This window comes from Brassica napus, chromosome A8 (assembly GCF_020379485.1).
Source record: "Brassica napus cultivar Da-Ae chromosome A8, Da-Ae, whole genome shotgun sequence".
Taxonomy (NCBI): domain Eukaryota; kingdom Viridiplantae; phylum Streptophyta; class Magnoliopsida; order Brassicales; family Brassicaceae; genus Brassica; species Brassica napus.
In genome coordinates this window covers 8009349-8016833 of record NC_063441.1, presented here as the reverse complement: position 1 = coordinate 8016833, position 7485 = coordinate 8009349, and the positions used below count along the sequence as shown (strand labels likewise).

Below are 7485 nucleotides of genomic sequence, written 5' to 3'. Positions count from 1 at the left end.
TGAGATGGAATAGATTTTATAACTGATAAGCAATAACTCAAATTAGAAGTTTGGAAAAGCAAAAATCAAAACACGCAAAATTGTTTATGAAGACAAAAAAAAAACAGAAAAAAAAGACAACCAAACAAAACAGCTTATTCATTTTAAAAGCTGGAAAACAGCATCCTCAACATCAACCGGCTTCATCTAGGCCTTGCGTGCCTTCTTCACCTTCCCAGCAGCTCCATCAACATTGGTACTACCAGCAGCTTCCACCTTAACAGGCACTGAGTTGCCACCGTGGTTGTTATCTCCACTGTCACCCCCCTAATCAAATCAAAGAAAATCATATACATATGAATACAAAGCAGATACGTTACTGGAAACTATATAAGGCTTACGTTGTCAACGAATTCAGGAGGTGGCACCCTCGCTGAGTATGTGGGAGATGGTGAAGGTCTGATGATTCGCTGTGAAATTGTATGAACTCACTCTCACCTGTAACTTGTATGTCTTTCCCTCCATGTCTTTAACAAAAGGAGGGGCCTCAGTTTCCTCGGGGTTGACACCATCACCAGCCTGCGCTAAATTGGATGAATGTGACTGAATGAATAAGTAGTCAACACAGAGAATGGACAGAATATGGCCAGCCTCATAGGCCCTCATGTTATGGAGCTTCGTCATGACCCATCGAAGCAAACAAACAACCCTTCACCAGTTTCGTCTGCAGGCAAACAGGGAAGATGTATCAAAGCTCAAAGGTCACTGCGTGGTAATTGAAGTGAATATGCTGCTGAGAGGTAGAACATACCGGAGCACACCAACTACGCTAGTATTATTGCAAGGCACACATGTGAAAGATGACGCAGTGTGTTGGAGTTTCTTACCACAATTTGAGCAAGAAACGTAGCACCACCACTTATCTATCTTGATTTCAGTCACTCTCCTGTTACAGATAAAATCAATGTCCTACATGGGTTGGAAATCAGATTGCTCAAGTAAACTAACACATCTAGCTGTGAAAAATATAACAATATAACTCTGGCTGCATACCTGAGAGGGAGTGGTGACAAAGCTCAGCTATGCTCAGTGCTTCCACCTTTGCATAGCCCCTTAGCAATGGAGTAGCTGGCGTAACTCCAGTGTCTTCTTCAACCAGCCTTCATTTTAGAATGCAACATTGTTAAACTTATTGTATACATTTTGAATCCATCAGTATCCGTGACTGTTTAACGCCAATCATCGTCAATATGGTACCTGTTGAAGAAACTCTCTCCTGCTGATGTCTCTTTGCCGAAGTAAACATGTGTGCCGGAAGTGGCATTCAAAAATAGGCGACATGCATGAAGAAAAGAGTTTATGTAATGTAATCCATTATACCACAGATCTTGTAAGTCTTAATGGGTTGATTACCTCCTACCATCTTCGGGTTGCCGGCATCATGGTCGCCTGAAACCATAAACAACAAATTTGAGAGTTTCTTAGCTAAATCATGGACATTTATAAAATAGGAACATCTTTTTAAAAACATCGAACTATGAACATCAAAAAAGATCGAACTATGAACATCAATTGTTTTTTTTAAATAGCAATCATAAAAACTAACACAATCAATTTTTTAAAAAAATAACATTCATAGAAACTAACACAATGGAAAATTACAATATGGAATCAAGAAGGTGGAGATGTGCATAGTTTTTAACCGGAGATATTATTCAAACTATGAACTAAAAAATGGACGACAGAAACTCAAAACAAATCTACAACAGAAACTCCAAAACACAATGAGAAATAAAACTCTGGAATCAAGAAGGCGGAGATGTGTATAGATTTTAGACGGAGATACTAATCAAATCATATACTAAAAATCTACAACAGGAACTCCAAAACACCATGAAAAATTATAATCTGGAATCAAAGAGACGGAGACGTGTGTAGAATTAACCGGCGATATTACTCAACCTATGAACTAAAATTGGAGTTAAATGGAAACGGAGCAGGCTTATTAAACGGTGGAGGAAGAGCGGCCGTTCTAGAAATCAGAAAGGAAGACGAAAGCTTTAACCATAACTCACACTGTTATACTGTTTAGATTAAAACGAAGGAGAGGATGATTCTAAAAGCAGGAAATCATACCCTTTTATAGTAGAACGTTCACCGACTTGCAGTCCCACGAGACGCATTGAATATAGATCATGGATGCTCGATTGATGGAGGGCTTTATGTCAGAATTCGTTTTCTGGTTTCATCTCGCAACAGACAGGAAGAAGGTGAAAGATCGGCTGCCCCAGAAGGGAAACGCTGGTTCTGTGTCGACATCGATTGTCGGAGAAGAAACCTAAACTGATGGAATCGCCAAATTTAACAAATATGAAGCCCATAACAAATTAAAACCCACGAAACCAGATTTAAATGAAACGCAACATGGCTTTGTGTTTAGACACGTATCGATCCCTGGTACTCCTATTTTCTGACGTGTTCTGCTGAGAAGAGAATCACGCTCTTCTTTATGTTACTACTAGGGCTGGCCCGCCATACGGGCGAGATTTTTTTTCTTTGTTTTTTTGTTATTTTGGTTTGTATAATTGTTATTTGATCTTGTTGTTGTGCGTGTGTGAAGATGGTGAGTAGGAGGGGGTATCTCTACGAAAACGATTTATATTTTGAAGTATGCTAGAGATCGATGGTTTGATTGGAAGATGGATTGTATGTAGGATGACTTATTAACTTTATTCATGGTGGTTGTATCTATACTATAATGTTCGTTTTAAAAAAAAGTTATTTTTTACTCATAATTGGAGGAATTACTTGTTGTTTATATGATTTTGGCCTTGAAGGATTGGTTTGTGTTTTTTTCTTCTAAAAAATATTTTTGTAGATCTTTCATAGTTAATTAGTTATCTTGTTCAAGTGAATTTAGTTGTTTAATTGTTTTACATGTATTCAAAATTTGTTTTATATTGATTATGATATTAGGTAGACTGATGGTGATTGGGTGTAGCACACAAACCATGTATTATTGTTGATTGAGTTGCAAAACATGTATATTATTTCTTGAATGTTTTCAAGATTCGTAGTACTTTTATTTTTATGTTGTTTATTTTAGGGGTGTTCAATCCGGATATCGGTTCGGTTTTTTCGGTTTTCGATATTTCGGTTAGTAAAATATAACTACCATTTTAAATCTATATTTACTTCGGTTCGGTTCGGTTTATATACTGTCGTTTTTTGGTTTATTCAGGTTTTTGGTTTATTCAGTTTTATACCAAAAAACATAATTATTTAGTTTGAGATCATATTATGAATTTTAGAGTCATATTGTCAACACATTCATTTATTAAAAAAATATTACATGTTCAAATAAATGAACAAAAAAGTAAAAATGCTTCTACCATCAAATAAAATAATCAAATCTATAACTAAAATGAATACTTGAAAATTTGAAAATAAAAATATGAAACAAAACAGAAACATCAAAGAAAAGTTTTTCTACTCTTCCATATTTAGTGTTCATTAAAGTTATGCTTTTTCAATTGAACACGAAAATCTGTTTGTTTACAGCTAAGAAAAAAATTGTGAAAATTTTCCATTATTTATTGTCCATCAAATTTATAATCATCATATTAATTTAGTGAAGACTAAAATAAAGCAAAAAGATCAAAAAAGACTTCGAAAATAAGATGTCTAAATTGCAATGTATTGTTATTTAATTATAGTTCAAGTGTTTTACAAATTAAGGTTCTTTATTACTATAAAATTATGGTAATAGTTATTAACACAAATTTAACTTATGTAGTAGACCAAAAAAAAAATTTAACTTATGTAACAAATAGATTTTCATGTATTGTTATAAAATAGATACATATTTACATGTTTCTACTTTTAATCGGTTTAGTTCGGTTTATTCGGTTTAATCGGTTATATACCAAACCATATCCAAATCCTATGGTTTTTATAAAATTATATCCATTTGGTTTATATGGTATATACCAAAACCAAACCATATTATCTATTTCGGTTCAGTTCGGTACGGTTCGGTTTTACCATATATAACAGCCCTAGTTTATTTTTCCGAAAATAGTAGTTTAGATACTGTGTAAATGAATTTATTTTAAAACTAAAAGTACTATTATTCGTTTTTGTGAAATAGAAAAATATCTAAATTAAGTAAACACCACAAAAACCTAATATTGAGTGGTACTTTTCTTTTGCTGTTATCATTTAAAACGTACACCACTAAATATTTTATATGTTATAACATTTAATACTAAATAATCATGTTATCCGAATAACCCATTAAAGATTTTAAATAGTAGGGATTGTTAATAGAGCTATTTGGTTGGAAATACAAGAAAGAAAAGATATTTAGGTAACCATCCATACAACTTTTTAATTAAGCACGCGGATATATGCGGAAATGAGAACTTACCATTTTATCCTTATAGCTGTGTTTAGCTCTGCAAAATTGAATATAGATTATAATAGGGTGGGGATGAAGACGGCGATGAAAAACGCCAGAGCGTTTTTTATATTTAGTTTTGTAACATTAAAATAATTATTGTCTAATGAAAATCAAATACGCTTGATTTTAGTTTTTCCAAACCTTTTTGGCTAAGAAACATAAGTACATTAAGCTCAAACCATACACATGTTACAATCTAAACAAAATTAAAACAAATCAGACAAAACACGTGTTGGTCATTCATGAAACTTCTTGAATTAGTGGTGGTTGCAGGAGGTCATCATCTCATCTTCACCACCGCCGGTAAAGCTTTTGAAACCACAGTGAAGCTTCTTTAATTTGATTTTGTACTTGCTGTATCGGGATGTATTTCACTATCAGACTTCTTGAACGGAACATCTATATTTCATCATAAACTACAACCTAAAGAAGTTGAGTCAAGTTGAAGAACGACTCTTTATCAGGCCGATTTTCATAAATTGCCAACTCTGCCGGATCATCTTCAAGGATAACTCCAGAAATCCATCAAACCTTACCATCTTTTATCAGAGATACTTTACCCAATACACCATGATAGCGGCTCATAAAAAGAAGTTAAGATTGAATTTATGGTGAAATAAGTTTCCGGTCAATAATCAAATGGGGTTGAGACAGAGCAAAGCTGTGAAAGGCTGGTGATGAAATACAACTAAAACTCGCACCCGGTATCAAGACCATGACTTATTATCTTCAATCAAACTGAGAGAAAGAGATAAACTTGAGACTCTGCTCAGAATTGATGAAGAAGCACTTCAAAAATGCAAAAGAGATAAATCTGAAAAAAAAAAGCATGAGAGATGATTCTCTGGAAAAATCAAAGGAAATGAAAAAAATAATGATCGCAAAAGAAAAAAATCCTATCCTGGAAACAATTTTTACATGGACAAGTGATGATTGAATACATATCCTGATGTTTAAGAAAATAAATTATTATTTATGTCATATAGAGTAGACTGCATGTATAGACACAGGGGTATGATAGGTATATTCGAAAGTGAAACAGTACACATACCACATAGCTAATTAATCTTTATTTGGTGTATATAGAATGCAATTGCTCTTGTTAATATATATATTTAACATTAGTTTTCTTAGATTTGATTAATTAATTATATATGTAACAAAGGGTATCATAGTTTTCATTGACCTTGTTTTTTTCGTTGACTTTGTTATACGTTAAAAAATCATAAGCAGATATCACTATTTTTCTGCTTATTATTTTTTAACTATTTATAGAAAAAAAATATATATATATATATATTATGAGTTATATTATTCCATGAATTTCATTTTTTCTTGAGTCAAAAAGTCAGCTCACATTATCTTTCTTTTCATCAGACAAAATGTTCTTCTCCTTATTTACATTTACAGATTACAGTCTTGAACTCAAATTCCAATCGGGATGACTCATGACTCGGTAGAACAACTCACACCACCCCACCTTTTAACCGCCATCTCCTTCTCCTTCGTAGCCTCGTGTCTAGTTCGTCTCAGTGCGTTATCTCAACAGCTGATTCAAGCCCACCAATATATTTTAATATTATAGATAATTAGCACCACTCAAATTGATATAAAATTTGTCTTATTCCTTCATATAGAGATCAAACTCGTTCCGAGTCAAACCTGGGCAGAAATCATCCAAGCCAAAACTCTTCACCGTCGATCATATAAATATCACCAGACAACTTTCTTGATACACCCTGAAGCAACGACTGTAGGTATTTCCACGCTTTAAGTGATCTTCGTAACGGGCTACACGGTTTGAAGAAATGAAACGCTGGACAACACAACCTGTAGTAGAATAGTTTAAGCGAAATTGAATATTAACGAACACAATTCTCGTTACAGAGAAAATCGAATATTTGTTCATCAATAAGAAGCAGATCCAGTTCTATTAGGAAGCCACCTTTTGTTGTTTTCCTTGCTTCCCAGAACATATTTCAATCAAAAGCGTAGCTCAGACGGTCCCAAACCAGCATAACATCACTGAAGAACAGAGGTTTAAGTACATTTCCGGGAGATTTTGCCGATCTGGTTTCCATCGTTTCCTCTGATAATTTGCTTAGCGTGATTCGGTAAGGTGAGAAGCAACAATGAATGATATATATAGGGTGGAGGTGATGTCATTGAAATAAATTCATGTCGTTGGATTGTTGCAGTAAATAGATAAACTTTATGACTCTTTAGAGGTGGGAAGTAGTTGACGCATAAGAGAATCGGAATCGGTAGCAACACCGAGAAGTTAGAGGTAGACGAAGGCCGTAGGTAGTTGGCGAAAAGATAGGGTTTACAACTATAGATTGATGGTTAGTGAAGGAGGCCACCTCAAACAAAATAAACGAATGAAGCAATGTTTATTACGGACCATTAACCCTTTTGAAGTTCGTAACGGGTTAGAGAAGAAGAAACTCATACTAAACGTCACAAAATCTGCTCGATCCAGAGAGTCGACATAAAGATTCATTTCGCAGAAATCTCCTGGGTACTCCAATGGCGGTTTAGATAACGAAGAAGAAAGAATACAGTGAACCCCTAAAATTTGATGCGACCCGGATTGAGAGGCTTAGGTTTCTCGCGATCGGCTAAGTTGATTAAGCAACAAATGAAGCCCACAAACCAAATTAAGCCCAGTCATATCATGCAACAATTAATGAAACGCAGCGTATTTAGGAGAGGGACACATGGCAGCTCCAGAATGCACGAATTAGTGAGGTGGAATCATAGGTGGACACTCTAGGAGGGATTCAAACCCTTTTATATATATAAAGACTAGCCACTAGGATAAGACCCGCGCCTTGCGCGGGATTAAGTTATTATTTTTATTATATTTTGGAGAATAAAACAATAGTTTGGTTTCATTTGGATTACGGGTGTTCAATCCGGATATCGGGTTGGTTTCGGTTCGGTTCGGTTTTTTTTCGGTATTTCGGTTAGTAAAATATAACTACTATTCTAAATCCATATTTACTTTGACTTTAGTCTTTCACATACTTTTGAAAGATTTC

General features: G+C 34.5%; 1 long non-coding RNA gene across 1 annotated transcript; it reads right to left on the bottom strand.

Moving 5' to 3' along the window:
* Positions 1 to 2371, bottom strand: LOC125577274. The gene is made up of 6 exons (XR_007315637.1): positions 2116 to 2371; positions 1237 to 1428; positions 1033 to 1139; positions 791 to 925; positions 381 to 703; positions 1 to 306 (listed from the first exon to the last, which is right to left on the bottom strand). It is a non-coding gene; the product is annotated as an uncharacterized LOC125577274 (long non-coding RNA).
* Between the last annotated feature and the right edge of the window lie 5114 nt (positions 2372 to 7485).